This window comes from Pogoniulus pusillus, chromosome 17 (assembly GCF_015220805.1).
Source record: "Pogoniulus pusillus isolate bPogPus1 chromosome 17, bPogPus1.pri, whole genome shotgun sequence".
Lineage (NCBI taxonomy): Eukaryota > Metazoa > Chordata > Aves > Piciformes > Lybiidae > Pogoniulus > Pogoniulus pusillus.
The window spans coordinates 20045911-20062657 of record NC_087280.1 but is presented as its reverse complement, the minus strand read 5'-3'; the positions used below and the strand labels follow the sequence as shown (position 1 = coordinate 20062657).

At 42.6% G+C, this 16747-nt stretch overlaps 1 long non-coding RNA gene across 1 annotated transcript in view; it reads left to right on the top strand.

The window, feature by feature from the left end:
- Window positions 1–13689: 13689 nt before the first annotated feature.
- Window positions 13690–16747, top strand: part of LOC135183156 (uncharacterized) — a 207463-nt gene continuing 204405 nt past the window's right edge. The window contains exon 1 of the long non-coding RNA XR_010305430.1: window positions 13690–13750. This is a non-coding gene — a long non-coding RNA (uncharacterized LOC135183156). The remainder of the gene's footprint in view (window positions 13751–16747) is intronic.

Here is a 16747-nt window from a genome sequence, read left to right as displayed (position 1 = left end):
AAAGGCAAAGGTGGGAGGTGCCTGGGAAGGGGGCAGCCCTGCAGGATTCAGCGCTGAGATAGCCCTGACAGTGGTAAAGGCCACCAGTCCAGAAACAGCACTTTTGGAGAAAACAGAGACCACCTCGAAGAGAAAAGTTTGGAAAAGCTCAGAGTGCAACCTAAGAAACACAAGTGGTGTTCAACTCACAAGACAAGCTGGGTCCCAAATCCCAAAGCATTCAGACCTCTCACTGAGCCTGTTACAAATTGATATTTTATTAGCTCAAAGCCAGATGCTTCTCCTTAAAACAGATTAACGTCATAGAATCATAGAATCAGAGTTGGAAGGGACCATAAGGATCAGCTAGTTCCAAACCCCCTGCCATGCCCAGGGACACCCTACCCTAGACCAGGATGGCCAGAGCCACATCCAGCCTGGCCTTAAACACTTCCAGGGATAAGACCTCAACCACCTCCATGGGCAACCCATTCCAGCCTCTCACCAATCTCATGATCAACAACTTCCTCCCCACCTCCAACTTTTCTCTGTTCCCCTTAGTCCTGTCACTCTCTGAGAGCCTAAAAAGTCCCTTCCCAGCTTTTTTGTGGGCCTCCTTTCAGATACTGGAAGGCCACAAGAAGATCACTTGGGAGCCTCCTCTTCTCCAGACTGAACAGCCCCAACTCTTTCAGTCTGTCCTCCAGTTCACCTTGTTCCTAGATACCAAGGGAGGTGAGGGGTAACAACAGTGCCTAACATGCAAAATGAACAAGAACCTCAGGTACTGCAGGGGATGAAGGGAAGAGGAGAAGCAGAACTTGAGGTTTTTATAAAGCATCAATCTATTTAGTGGCTTCAATTTTTTTCAAAGCAGATAATGTAGGGGGCCAAAGTGTGTGCAATAATCCTGGCAGTTATGTGCCCCACTCTGCAGCCACAACAGAGGTGGTTACTAGTGCATAAACCACAGCAGTCCTAAAGGGTAAAGGTGCTCCCACCCAAGGAAGCAAAGCAGAGAGGTAACTTGGTGTAGTGGAGGAATGGAGTGCTTGAAAAGGGATTCTTTAAGAGGATCTTGAATCAAGGGTTAATTGTTTCCAAATGACCACTGTGTGAGAGACTATTATGGGATGGGCTCCATTCAGGATTGGTTTAAAGCTGTTGGTTAGGTACCTTAAAAGAGGGCTAAGCAGCAGCAGCTGTTTTACATTTAAAGTGACTGAAGTGAGTAGTGAATTACTGTGGGAGACAAATGAGCCCATGACATGATTGGACCCGGGACAGCTCTCCCAAGTGGCCACTTGTTTCATGAGAACTCCCACCCCCAGGCTCTGCATTTGAGTATCAAAGGCACAAATAGCACCAATTAATTCAGATTAGCTCGAGAGAGAGAGAGAAAGAGACAGGTTAGCTGCCTGGTTTTGGATGCAAGAACCCCAACTGTTGTCATCTCCTGCCTTTGGGGTTCCTTTCTGTACTCCCAGGCTCTCATCTTTGTTTTCCAGATTCTTTCTTGAGGAAATCATGGATAGCAGCACTGTTAACTCAGAAGCCAGCAGAGTCGTGTTGGTGTAAACTAGCGCTAGCAGTAAGAGCAAGAAATGAGGCAACATGCTGTGGACCTTATGTTTTTGGTCCAGGAGTGAGTGTGGGCCTTGACACGGTTCATTTCAGCATATCCTAATAAGTACACAACTGGATTCAACTTTTCTTGGGCAGCCCCCTGCCCTGCAGCATAAGGAAAACATAAGTTAGATCAGCATTAAGAGTCTGCAGAGGGGATAAACTGTCTGGACTGTGTTTTACCAGTCACGACTTTCAAACCAAAATTCAGCTTCCAACAGTTTTGCAAGACATGCAGAACTTCCCTTTAAATAACTCTTCTTTTTTCTGCCTTTTTTTTCCCTGTATTAACCTCAATTTGTAATACTTAAGCAAGGATCTTGCTGCCTCCCACCAGATCCTTTTCTTTCGCTGCTGACACACAGCTGTGATGTAGAATCAGAGAATTAGTCAGGGTTGGAAGGGACCACAAGCATCAGCTAGTTCCAATCCCCCAGCCATGCCCAGGGACACCCTACCCTAGAGCAGGATGGCCAGAGCCACATCCAGCCTGCTCTTAAAAACCTCCAGGGATGAGGCTTCCACCACCTCCCTGGGCAACCCATTCCAGCCTCTCACCACTCTCATGCTCAACAACTTCCTCCTCACATCCACTCAGAATCTCCCCACCTCCAGCTTTACTCCATTCCCCCCAGTCCTGTCACTTCCTGAGAGCCTAAAAAGTCCCTCCCCAGCTTTTTTGTAGGCCCCCTTCAGATACTGGAAGGCCACAAGAAGGTCACCTCAGAGCCTCCTCTTCTCCAGACTGAACAGCCCCAACTCTTTCAGTCTGTGCTCACAGCAGAGCTGCTGCAGCCCTCTGATCATCCTCGTGGCCCTTCTCTGGACACACTCCAGCATCTCCACATCCCTCTTGTAATTTGGGCTCCAGAACTGGATGCAGTACTCCATGTGGGGTCTCACCAGAGCGAAGTAGAGGGGAAGAATCACCTCCCTCAACCTGCTGGCCACACTTGTGCACAGAGCGATCTCAGTACCCACTCCGAGATTTGACATTCAGGCTGATGACTTCCTGGTGATACAAAGTGCTTGCTTCAGCCTTCCCAGAATTGAAAGGAAGACCCAGTCCTGTGTGCTATTTACCAAACTGCATTAGTCACAATATTGCATTTTAAAAACCCCTTAAGTTGTTATACATCATCATATAAGTCATCACAAAATAGTGAGCATGAATTCCTAAGAATTATGTTGACATGGAAATTGTCAGCAGAAGTGCTGGGAAATTTACATCTCCTCATATATCTGCACCGGTATCCTCCATAGAAATTAACATATTATAACTCTAATATTTCAAGGTAATGTTTTCTCATGAGGATGCTATATTTTATCAGTTAATATCATCTGTGTAAAAACTATTCAATTACAGTATCAAGCAACGTGTGATTAATACTAATATCACCAATGTAATGGCAACTTTGGAAGGTGTCGTCGTAGCTGTTCAGGCAGCTGAAAATGGGAGTACTGGGGGGGGGATGGTTCTTGTTTAATTAAAAAAAAGTCCAATTTCCATGAAAATGAATGGCCAGTGATGTGTGGAGTGCAGTCCTCTGCTACCTGCAGGGTGGAAGTTGGTCCACGGGTCTTAATAGAACAAGAAGAGAGCTGGGGAGGGACTATTTACAAAGTCTTGTAATGACAGGATGAGGAGGATGAGGAGGAATGGGTTTAAACTGGCAGAGGGGAGATTTAAACTGGATGTGAGGAAGTTCTTTGCAGTGAGGGTGGTGAAACATTGGCACAGGTTGGCCAGGGAGGTTGTGGATGCTCCCTCCATGGAGGTGTTCAAGGCCAGGTTGGATGAGGCCTTGAGCAACTTGTTCTAGTGGGAGGTGTCCCTGTCTATAGCCAGGGGTTGGAACTGGATGATCTTTGAGGTCCCTTCCAACCTAAACCATTCTGTGATTCTATCCCATAATTTTGCTCTTCAGTCTTCACATTGATGTATTCAGCTTTGAGCTCCACCCCTCAGATCCCTCCAACAATATTAATCATAGAATCATAGAATCAACCAGGTTGGAAGAGACCTCCAAGATCATCCAGTCCAACCTATCACCCAGCCCTAACCAATCAACTAGACCATGGCACTAAGTGCCTCATCCAGTAATAGCAGGGAGTTAAGTCCAACCAGCAAGAGAGTGGCTACTCCTGATGCTTTTCTTTAGAAGCTTTTTTCAGAGGTGCTGTTGAAAAGCCATGGAATGTTCATTGCTCTCACCTTGATTGGCTAGGGCTGGGTGCTAGGTTGGACTGGATGATCTTGGAGGTCTGGTTGATTCTATGATTCTACCTGAAGAGAGGTTGGAGTAAGGAGGAGGCAGCTTCTTCTTGTTGGCAATCAATAGGACTAGAGGAAATGGTTTTAAGCTGCACCAGGAGAGATAAAGTTTGGACTCTAGGAGATAATTCTTCACAGAGAGGGATATTAAACATTAGAATGGTCTGCACAGGGCAGTGGTGAAGTCACAGTCCCTGGAGGTGTTTAAGCAGTGTGTGGACCTGGCACTTAGGGACATGGTTTCAGTGCTGGTGAAATGTTGGACTGGAAGACCTCTTCCAAGCAGAAGTTTTCTGTGATTCTGGGATTCTATACTCCTGAAGTCCACTCTTCCAGCCATTCTCCTGTCCATCTACCAGTAGGAGAGGATTCATGGACAGCACTGCAAACCTGGCCCAAGTTAATGGGATTGAATATGAGGATAGTACAAAGAAATGAGTTTGGCTGCACTCCCCTCATACTGGCTGATTTTACAAACACAGCTAGGCACAAAATGGAACGAGGCCTCTAACAATTGTGAATCATAAACACATTCTGATCAGATTAGGCAAAGCAACTCAGCTAAAATCAGATTATGAAAAGTACACTAAATAAAACTGTATCATAGAAAGGTTTTGAAATTAATTATTCTAAGAAGCAGCATTGCCACCAGAGTGTGCTGGCCCTGCAAACTCATGAATGCTTTTGTTCCAGCCCTGCTTTCCTTCCAGATGAAGTTAACACAAGTCAGAGATGTGATATTTCTAGCTCTGTGTTCCTAGGGAATAGTGTGACCTATCACAGTTTGTCATTTGAGCCTTAATTTGGGTTTGGTCAGTGATACTCACATCCACTAAGAGTTGCTCTGAAGGCCACAGATTGACAGCTAATTGCAATCAGTGCGGCATTTGTTTATTAGGTTTAGTTACCAGCGTGGGCTGTGACTCAGTTGTGCCAATAAATAATGTATTTTCATTTAATAGTCAAGTCTTAGAAGGATTTGTACAATATGTATGCCTAAATGAAGAAAAACACATGATAATTATATGGTAATTTGTTAAAATGATCATTAATACTTCTGATGTTAATCACCTAGTGGCAAAAATTACAGAGGGTACAAGTAATTTGCCCTTTGTAATTGCTTATTAGGTTGTAGGATAATCATTTTGTTTTCTTTGCACAGCACTACTTATTGCATTTTTCTTTTGACAGCAGCTGAAGTGTGTGAGGTCAAAAAAGTTGTTGGATACTTTTCCTAAGAAATGGGGCCACATTTTTGGTGGAAGTTCACCAGAGGACATCCAACTACGATTGCTAAATGCAGTCTTCACTTAAAAGGGAAGGGAAGGGAAGGGAAGGGAAGGGAAGGGAAGGGAAGGGAAGGGAAGGGAAGGGAAGGGAAGGGAAGGGAAGGGAAGGGAAGGGAAGGGAAGGGAAGGGAAGGGAAGGGAAGGGAAGGGAAGGGAAGGGAAGGGAAGGGAAGGGAAGGGAAGGGAAGGGAAGGGAAGGGAAGGGAAGGGAAGGGAAGGGAAGGGAAGGGAAGGGAAGGGAAGGGAAGGGAAGGGAAGGGAAGGGAAGGGAAGGGAAGGGAAGGGGGAGGGGGGAGGGGGGGAGGGGAGAGGGAGAGAGAGGGGAGAGGAGAGAGGAAAGATAAGAGGAAAGGAGAGGAGAGGAGAGGAGAGGAGAGGAGAGGAGAGGAGAGGAGAGGAGAGGAGAGGAGAGGAGAGGAGAGGAGAGGAGAGGAGAGGAGAGGAGAGGAGAGGAGAGGAGAGGAGAGGAAGAAGAAAAGAAAAAAAAAGAAAAGAAAAGAAAAGAAAAGAAAAGAAAAGAAAAGAAAAGAAAAGAAAAGAAAAGAAAAGAAAAGAAAAGAAAAGAAAAGAAAAGAAAAGAAAAGAAAAGAAAAGAAAAGAAAAGAAAAGAAAAGAAAAGAAAAGAAAAGAAAAGAAAAGAAAAGAAAAGAAAAGAAAAGAAAAGAAAAGAAAAGAAAAGAAAAGAGAAAAGAAAAGAGAAAAGCAAAAGATCACAGTACAAAGTGAAAATTATAGTTTTGGTTGTAGGCTGTGCCCATGTATTTATACAAACCTGCCATTTCTAAGTGGTTACTATGCATTCCAAGGAAGCAAACGTAGCAGACTCATTCTGCCAGTGATTTGCTGTATGACTTCGGGTTAGGCACAGGACTTTATCTGTAGTTCATCACAGCTGCGTACGTGACTTCCAAAAAAAAAAGAAAGGAGCTTAAGTGCCAAAAAATTATTACAGATTTTATTGGCCTTCACCTCTGTTCATTTTTCCAACCTTAAGGGTGAGGAAATAATTGCTCAAATACGCAGGCTCTGATTCACCTCTTCCCTCATGATAACCAAGAGTAGATTTTAAAGGCTTTTTTTTTTCTCCTGAGAAACATATTTGCAGAATACTTCCTAAACTGTGGATAACTTCTTCAGAGGCATGTTAGGAGGAAGGTCTTCACAGAAAGTGATTGGCATTGGAATGGGCTGCCCAGGAAGGTGGTGGAGTCACCATCCCTGGAGGTGTTCAAGCAAAGCCTGGATGAGGCACTTAGTGCATGGTCTAGTTGATTGGACAGGGCTGGGTATTAGGTTGGACTGGATGAACTTGGAGGTCTCTTCCAACCTGGTTGATTCTATGATCTAATATAATATAATACAATACTATAATATATAATAATATATAGTATATAATACATAATATTGTTAATTATTGTTTTTATCTCTGATTTAATTTCAGACAGAAAAATAGAATTTCCTTTCAGACTGGCCCACTACTTTCTTCTGCTTTTACTTTTCAATGTGCAAACAGGAAAAAAAATAAAAGAGAGAAAAAATAATCAGTTAGCTTGGTTCTTTATATACTCTGGATATTCCTTGAAAGCCACTGGCACTTGAGAATTCATCCCCAGATGCTTACTCAAAAGCCACTCAGAATCAGAAGTGAAGAGGGTAGGGCAGAACCCGAACTATGGAGGAATATGAAGCAGAAGGATCGGGGGGTGGGGGGAAGGAAGCAAATGGGAGAGGAATTAGAGGCAATGGGACAAGCAGAAAAAAGGGGCCCCTAGAGCAAACTTCCCCTCACATTACTTACATCTGGATATAAACCACAGTGCTGACGAATCAGAGTTTTTATAGATAATCCGTGGGTGATACATAGGAAAATGTGGTATTCATCAAATTCTGATCAGGAACAATTCCACTGAAGTCAATGGAATTGCAGAGGCATAAAACAGATGTGAAGGAAGGAAGAGTCAGAATCAGGCCCCCTGCACATGCATGTAGGCTGTCAAATACGTAGTGTCTTGATATCGGTCCGTGAAAGAATTCCCCATTTAAACCTGGAGTTAACATTGGCTTAATAATGAGAACTGTGAATGTGGAAGTTGTCAGCAGTAAAGCTCAACTAGTATGTTTCCAGGTGAAAACTGATGTCTTGTAAGGGCTAGGAGTGAATCTTCATCCAGCAAGACATCACACATTGGCCATCATGACAGCAGATTTTCTTGCAGGAGGATGCCCAAATGGAAGTGATTACATGGAGTGTAGTGGGAAGCAATAGGGCCATTTACACATAATCACAGAAGAGACATAGCAGAGATGGGTGTCAGCCAACGTCCTGGATCCAAACATACTTGAATGTGGGAGAAGTTCAGATCTTGATCCAAACTTTGTTGTTCAGACCTGCCTCTCACTGTCAGGAGGTGGCTTCTGGCCAGCTCCGTCTTCCATAAGTGATTCCACTTCACCGAATGACAGGTGGGTGGGACGTCCATTTAACTCAACAGGCAGGGAAAAAAAATCCTCATCCTTAAGTAGATGCTATTTTTGGTGGTCCTTAATAGGCATGCAAGGGGAATAGGAAGATAATTAGCCCTCTTACACTGCTTGTCCCCATACACCTCAATTTTCAGATGTGCTCCCTCATTCTGTGGCAGTCCCACTAACTGTTCAGAGGGATGTTGACAGCCTCCCTTCTCGATGCTCAGCCTCTTGAAAGGTTTTGCTCTCTGCAGGCTGAGCTGTCTGGCACACAGCCATTGACAGTGAGCTGGAGTTTGCTCTTAAGTCCCAGTGCAATCATGCACTGTCTGCTGCCTGCTGTTTCACAGTGCTGCAGGAGCTTAAAAAAGACTCCTCCAGTCCTGTCAAAAAGACAATCGAATTATTAAAGCAGCAACCATTCAAGTGTTCAGATGGACTGGGAGAAGCAGGGGCAGAAAATTATAGCAAGGACTGTCTGCATCTTATGCTAAAATCCACCAAAATAGAAGAGCTATGGTTGTTGCAGGAGCAAAAGGGCCAAATATTGCTGTCTGAATGACACTGCTAAAATATCTGAGTGGAATTAGGTCCCTTATGCTCCTTGCTGAGATGGCTGTGGACCATCCAAGTTTTAAAAACATCCAGCCCTAGCCCGAGGGTCTAGCCTCTCTCTTTTCCAGAGATCCAGGAAAATGTGAGTAACCATCAGAGAGATCCACACTACATAAAAACAGCATGCAAGAATCTGTTCTCCAACCCTGTGAGATGATGCTGGCAACCAGTGGCATCAACCATAAACAGCCACTTGAAAATCATCTGATACCCAGTGGTCCCTAAGCCACTTTGGTGAAGTACAGAAGAGCCTAATGTGGGAGCAAAGTTAATGTGTGACTCTTGTTAATGGCAGAGTGAAGAGGACAAAGGTCTCCTGGCCACATGCCGGTTCCACCTCTCCCAGCCTGTTTCTCTATAACTCAAAACATATTAATATTTGCTTGTTATTAAGCATTAACGCAACTTAACCTTAGCATAACTTCATACCCTGCTGGGTCCTGAACACTCACACTAATTCTATATTTACTGGAGTACCACCAGTTTCAAGCAACTGCTGTTTTGGCTACCCAGTTTCTGAACAATAAGAAGACATTCTGGAAGCAAGTAAGAAGCCTTTCTAGAAAACATCTATCCTTCAACTCTCCACAAGTCAGACCCTAAAATAAGAACCAAAACCACAAACCAGCCTCAAAAACTTTGGCTGGCTTCACCCCTCAGCATGTTGCTTCCTAGAAATGGCTTGATGGCATCAGTTTCTAGATTGCTGGACTTCCTACTGTCTAGTTTCTTGGCTAAGGCATGAGACTTCTGCTGTTTCCAACTTCTGGAGCACTGCTTCTTCAATACAGGAGCATCCCCTGTTAAGATGGTGACATACCCATACACTCAGCTTCCTATTTTTTGGAGGCAAAGGGGGCTTCTAGTGCCTGCTTTGCAGAAAGAGCTTCTTTCAGCACTTGCAGCTTCCTCAGCGCCCCCCCCCCAGTGCTGCTGAGCTTCCTATTAACTCAGCAGCTTGGCTTAAAAAAAGCAAGTCAGCATTTTGCTTGCAAGACATATTATTTTAATAAGAAGAAATATAAACCCTAGCAAGCCTGCAGAGGAAGCTGACTAAACTGACAAGAAGCACTCTTTCCCCACCTCCAGACAAGCCTGCTAGGACGTAAGGCAACATATCCCACATTATCCAGCAGCCTTCTGAATGAATACTTTCCTCCCTGTGACAGAACGTAAACTACTTTAGCCTTATTCTTCTCCTGACAGACCTTCTAATTATCTCAGCTGTTTACAGCGCTCAGGCCCTCTGCTACCAATTTCTCCATTATTCTGACAGTCAACAAACTAGACCTATTAGAGCACAGCACAATTCTTGCCCAAGGCAGGAACTTTGTGAGACCACAAATCGTCTCGGTATTAAAAGTCGGTGCATAAGAACTGCCCTCAGCTTTAGCGCTAAATTGCTGGTTTGGAGACATTCATTGCTGTATATTGTATTTCCACTATATTCCACTTTAATAGACTTCATGCTGAAGTGTGTAAGAAGAGTTTTAAAGCCTGAGGTGCCGAGTGGACCTTTTTTTTTTTGCCTTCTTCTCCCTCCATTTTATATATTTTTCCATCTTTTTTGTTTGTCACCTTATATTGCGGCACTGCTTCGCAAACATAAAACAAAGCTGGAGTCACATCTAACAGTAGGAGGCACAGATTTTACTGTTAGAACTTAAACAGAGTGGTTTGGGAATAACATTATTCCCTCCTCTTTGATTAGTGCACAACCTCAGACCTAAAATTATTTATTTCAAGCTTTGAAACATTTTCTTTACCTATTTGGTAAAGTTAACGTCGTTTGCTCTCCTAATCTTTTGGCATCAGAGGAGTTAGGGCCAAATAAGAGTAGAAGATAGAGAGGTAGATTACAGTTTCTATTAATAATGTGCATCCGTTTGCTTAAGCAGTGTTTATTCAAGGCTCAGAAAGCTCTTTGAATATTGTGTTTATTAATTAGTGTACACAACACTCTATAAAGTATTTATGTGCAGTCTATCTCCAGGCTTCTCTTAGTCTGAGTTTGTACAGACCCAGGGATTTATTTCGACTAAACACATAGGAACCATCTGATTCAGGTGTACCTAGATCTGAGACCTGGTCTAATTTTCAATGTTATCTCAGATTCAACACATTAAGTTTGAATCTCTGAGGTAACCTACCAAGGTGTAGGAATAATTCCAGGTGTCTAAGATACACATCATTATCAGGCTGATATTAATGACTAATCCCTTCAATTAGCCCAAGCAACAGAAAAGCTTTAAAAACTATTTTCCTGAGCCATTCAATTGATTCTGACTCAGTTAGGAATACACTTGAGGCAAATTTCATTCAGCCTCCTATTTGCCAAGCAAGAGTGGTTACATTTATGAAAAATTAAAGCTTGTAAATTGGAAAAAAAAAAAACCACCAAAAAACAATGTTTTAAAGACAGAACCAAGGAGAATGAACATAAAATGTACACAGCATTTCAGCTCAGCAGCATGTTGGAAGGAACGTGTGCTTCCTTCCTCAGAACTATGTTACTTCTGCCTGGTGGAATGCTGGAATATAAAATGACATGTTATATTAGATTCTACTGAATTTAAATTCTTCCTTGGAGGCATTTATAGTGAAATAAAATATTTTTTCCAACGAGGTCTCTTTGAGAAGTGCCACTGCTTTCAGCAAAACCTTCCCAAAGTCTTCCTTTCCAGTCTAGTGCCATAGGGCTGAGTGAATCCTTACCTAGCCTCTTGCAAGAAACCATGTGCTGGACATGCACATCATGGAGCAACAGAAAGCCTTAGCACAGGATTTGTGGCAAAGACTCTCACATTCCTTTGAGATCAGTGTCAGTAGTGAGGCATATTTAGCTCCAAAGCTGACCACTTAATAGCTTTAAAGTGTTCAAAGTTCTTAAGTTCTTCCAAACACAGCTTTGAGAGCGAAATGTGTCTGTGTTGCCCTGCGGTTTCACGTTTCATTTTGCAGGATATAGTAATTTGGGCTAAATAGTGCTGTGACTTAGTAAAACAAAAAAAAAAAAATAAACCAAATCTTCAGGCCACATTGCTCTAAACCCAGATGACTTCAGGAAAATTATGTGAAATTTGAAGTTTTGCTACTGAGACTAGGAGCTGCTCTATTGATTTCTATGGCACTCCCATGAAATGGAAAAATTAGCATAGGCTATAGTCATTTGGCATCCTTCTCTAATTTGTTTCCAAAACTTGATTTCTTGATAAGAAGAAGGGCATGTTCCTGGGTCAAAGCCAAGCTGAAAGCCGTTGGACCCTAGATGGTACTTTTAATTGGCTTTGGATCCTGTGCTCCATCAGAGGTACCCTGGTTACTGCCTGCCTGAGGACTTTCTGTCAGCATAGAATACTCATGCCCACAGTCTTAACCATGTCTGAGTAACACAAATGTGGTTTTTTTTCTACTCACTGGCAGAAAATATTGATGTCTGCTATCATAACCAGAATACAAAATAGAGACATCAGCCTTCCTTGGATTTAAGACTGTGCTGGATGGAACCTGTGTTGCACAAGGAGAAATAAATAAGATCATTTCACTTAAAAATGGTTGTAATAAAAATTGGTTACTATTATTTTGTAGGTTAATATATTTTAAATGCTAGACCAGATGTTGCTCTTTTCCATTTCTTTTTGGTTTTTCTTTTAATTAAAAAAAGTTGATGGAGAATGCAACTTGGTTTATGTTGACCTTAATGAACAACTTGAACAAATTTACAGGCCAAGTATTTTTAAAGTATGTTTTAAGTAAACAAAACACAAAGTAACTGAAAGAGCATTTCAAGCTTGCGACCACAAGTATTTGTAGCACAGGCCTAAGTCTAAGTTTTGGGTTCATCCAATCACAGTATTGAATTGCTACCATGTAAGCCAGCAGCTCAAAGGCTGTGGGGTGACAGTTGAGACATCAGCCAGAATATTTGTAGGCATACCATGATGCACTGTGATCTTTTCAGCTCTCACAAACTAAGCAAGAATTGTTTGCAAATCTTGGAAGAGCTGCTTGGTAACATCATTTGGATATTCAGGCTATAATGTGCCTTTCTCTGAGACCATGCAGAGCATCTACAACTACCTGAAGGGAGGTTGTACCTGTCTACAATAACCTGAAGTGAGGTTGTAGCCAGGTGGGGGTTGGTCTCTTCTACCAGGCAACCAGAAACAGAATAAGGGGACACAGTCTCAGGTTGTGCCAGAGGAGGTCTAGGCTGGATGTTAGGAGGAAGTTTTTCACAGAGACAGTGATTGGCATTGGAATGGGCTGCCCGGGGAGGTGGTGGAGTCACTGTCCTTGGAGGTGTTCAAGAGAAGCCCTGATGAGGCACTTAGTGCCATGGTCTAGTTGATTGGCTAGGTCTGGGTGCTAGGTTGGACTGGATGATCTTGGAGGTCTCTTCCAGCCTGGTTGATTCTATGACTCTATGATCAGGGAAGTGCTGGTGTTAGAAGCTGTTTCAGATCCAGCCTATCTTAATTGTTGCTCAAGACTCCATGGCACATCTCACAACTAAAATATTCGTCTTGGTGACCTAACCAGTGGTGTATTCAGGAAACTGTAGTTTTTCTATATAAAATTGCTGTTCCAAAATCCAACTAGAAAATACATTAATTCACCCCTACATAGACTAGCAAGAGATCATTTCAGCTTTGCACTTTCTGATCTGGACCTTAGCTCCTAAATTAATTAAAGCAAACCAGTGGGATAGACTTATATTCACATTGGCTTCAGGGAAAAAAAAAAAAAAAGAAGAAGACAAAGAAAAGAAAAAAAAAGCAACCCTTGTCTATCATGGGAGGCTGGCAGTAACAGATTACAGATTTAGGGAGCCTTGTTCCTGGTCGTTTCTACTGTTTCATTAAAAAGATACGTACGCTTCATTGTGGAAATGGGAGGCAACCTAGAAAAAAAGATGTATTATTATGAGAGGCTGGGACATTGTATTTGTGCATACAGCAGGGAAAACTTTATTGAAATGACTGCTAAAAACAGCCCAAGAGCAATGTGGGGAATGACAAGAAGGAAAATCCAAAGCCGGAGCCTCGTAAGGGGAGTAGCGGAGTTGGAGTCAGAGATGTAGAAAGGAGAACAGGTGAGGGTCAGAAACATAGAAAGGAGAGAGAGCAGCACTGGGAGAAGACATGAGAAATTAGATCAGAATCTAAAAGCACTCAGGAGAGCAGGGGAAAAGGCAGAAATTAGAACAGGAGCTAAGAGGAGAGCTGAAGAGGCAATAAAAAGTCGAGGAGAAAGAAAAACTGCGTGACAAAGAGAGGAGGAGAACTAAAAAAAAGGACAGGAGATAAATAGGAGGCAACACAAAAGGGCCTTGACCTCCAGTTTGTAAGGGTGACGTGATCTGTGGTGTGAAAGAAAAGAAACACTTTGCATTTTTTGAAATGGCTGTGAAGAGAGGACCAGGCTGCATCTCAGAAATCGATATCACATTTTATGCCTGCTGCACCCTTCATGAAGAATCAAGACAACATTGATTCCAGTAAGTAATATTTCATTGAAAACTGATCTTTGATTGCATGGCTGCAAGGGACGGACTCTGAAAGTCTCCCTGCGGTATCTGTGCTGAACAGGTGTCGTTTCCAGGATGGTGTTAGAAGCGATGCGGCTTCATTCCCTGTTCGCGGAACACGTGGAGAGCAGAGGACACGTCACTTTAGTCTTTGAGAGTAGATGATGCTGCATCAGAAGAGCTGCCTTGCTCTCTAGGGTCATTCGTCTGCGGCTGTTAGTGTGCGATGAACAGCCTGGAAGGGTTGCTTGGTGGCTGTGGTCGCTTCAAGTTGTTAAATGATTATTTGAAGATAATTAGCAGAAGCCTTAGACCGGTGTTTTAAATCTGCTTTCCTGATCAATCGGAGCAGCCTTAGAGATGGTGTGCAGTCATGAGGCAAAGGATTGTCTCCCAGGTTCTGGGAATGGTATTAACTGTTTCAAACACTTCTTTCTTTTTTTTCCCTCCCCCGGTTTTTGAGAGTGTAAAACTTTCTCTTGGTTTTATGTCCTTGGCTGGTAATTCCCTTGGGAAAACAGATTTGCTGTTTATTTTCCTGGCAGAACTTGATGTGTTTCAGCCTTCTCATACCAAAAAGAGTGATGCTGAAGCAAATTATAGCAAAACCTGGGTTGGAATCCCATTTTGGGAAATCACTTTCTTATCTTGATAAAAACAAAGCGTGTGTGGGTGAAGGGATATATTGATGGGTGGATGTGAGAAGATTTTTGGACATAAATCTGTATCTCATTACAAGCTGGCTTGGTTCACACAGAATATTTAGCCATTTAAATTGACCTAAAGTGCTGATGTGGGATAAGACTTCCCACCAAGCCGTGTCACAGCCCATTATAGGCATCACACAACTCAGAGACGCTACAGGAGATGTACCTCTGCCATATGGCTTAGTTCTTGGGGACAAATGGAGCTTCAAACCTCCCACTCAACAAATCCAGCAGGGAAAACTGCACTACGGGATTTTATTGTTCAAAAATGAAAAGGTTGAGGACATCTCAATGAAGCCAAACCAGGCAATTCTGTTTCAACAATGCCAAAACATTTTGTTTCAATTGAAAAATGCATAAACGAAATACTTCCATGGTTTTTTAAACTGCCACTGTGGAAACAAGGGCTCACATCCCAAGTGAGGACGAAAGCAGACATTGAGACACAGACTGTGGCTCCAAAAGTCACTTCTTTTAACTCAGACCTCCATCCGTGCAGCACCTTCTTACTGTGGAAATATGACAACTGCAAAATCATTTTGAGTGAACCAACCTGAGAGGTTGATGGTAGGTAGTTGCTGAGAGGTTTGGCAAACCTGCTTTTGAGGATAAGTCTACACCCATGGAAGTATGACAGTCCTATCTCTAGCAAACCTGCTCTGGTGGAAGTCATATGTAGGTCTGGCCTTTGCAGGGAACATCCACACCTATTTTCAGAGATTCACAGAAAGACAGGGGTTGGAAGTGACCTCTGGAGATCAACCCCTTTGATTATGGAACTCATGCAAGGCTGAGGCATTACTGATGCTGTATGCTCTGAACAATTACCACCATGGTAGAGAGAGCAATGTGATACAGGAGAGCATGTTATTTTCAGTGAGACAGACTGGCTCTGATGGTGTAAGTGAAGATAGCAGTGAAGGTTCACTATAGTTAGATGGTGATTCTCATCCAGAGGCTGAAGAAAGAAAAGCTCCTCATGCCTATGCAATTTAAAAGCTACAAAGAGCTTCCAGCGCAGCAGTCCTGGAAGGCTTCTAAGGAAGGCTGGCTTCTTAACAGTAGGGAATCCTGCATCATCTCCTCTTCATGCCAAGTTTTTTCTCCTCACTCATGGAATAGCCTAGAACATTTCAAGTTGGTCAGAAGCTAGTCTGTTAGGGTGTAGAGTCTCTCTAAACATGGCATGCTACAGGGCAGGTAATCTGTAGTGTCTCTTTAAATGTGTCATGCTACAGGGCAGGTAATCTGCATTTCAAATTAAGGCTTGAGCTCTACACATTTCTTCTCAAAAGAAAGATAAAATTATAATAAGGTATATATACATATTTACAAATAATGATTTTTTCCCTTACCTCCCTTACATCCTTCCACTCTTCCCACACAAAGGTGAAAAATCCCTTTTTGAGTGTTTGCCTGGTATTCAGTCAAAGTGCAACTACTCAACTGTAGCAGCTGCAAGACAATGAATGAGCTCAAGCTCCACAGTGACATTGTATTAGAAACAGAACAAACTATGATCATATCCAGAATCTTACAGCTTTGTGGCAAATGTAACTCTACCCTATCTAACTTGCCCCAGAATTTGAAGACTGTCCAACAAGCAGAACTGTATGTCTGGAAAACGTATGGAAATGTCAAGTCAGATCCTTTGAACACAGTTTCAAGGCGATGTAAATACTAATGTAGAGGTACTGCTCAGTAATCAGGCCCAGAATAGTTATAGACACATCTTGAAAAGAGATGAATAAGACATTTTTCAGGTTTAAAACAATGGCTTGTGGCCTAAGACAATGCCACAAAACCCATTCTGGGTGTGTACACACCTGTGTGCATGTCTGTGTATAGGTTAAAGGGACAAAAGAATTGAGAGTGATTGCAAAATATGGTCCACAAAGAATGAGAAGGGGAAAAAAAATGCAGTGGCTCTTCATCATGAATATAGGTTACTGATGAAAAGTGTTCATCATATTTCTGCCTTCCCTAAGCCTCAAACAAATGTGGAGAAAGTGGCATGACCCATTGAGCTGACATTAAAAGCTTTAAATTGAATTACATTGGCAGAAACCTTCAGAAATTGTCTTGGGAGGACAAAAAAAAAAAACCCTCATGACAGAACATAACAGATGTATGAAATTAAGAGCGTTTAGGAAGCATTATCTTTGCTTTCTGATGGGAAATGTTTCTAATTGCACTCGCAGGGTGCCTTTAAGATGTGTTTTTAGTTAAGAAATATTCCTGATGATCTGTTATGGATTTT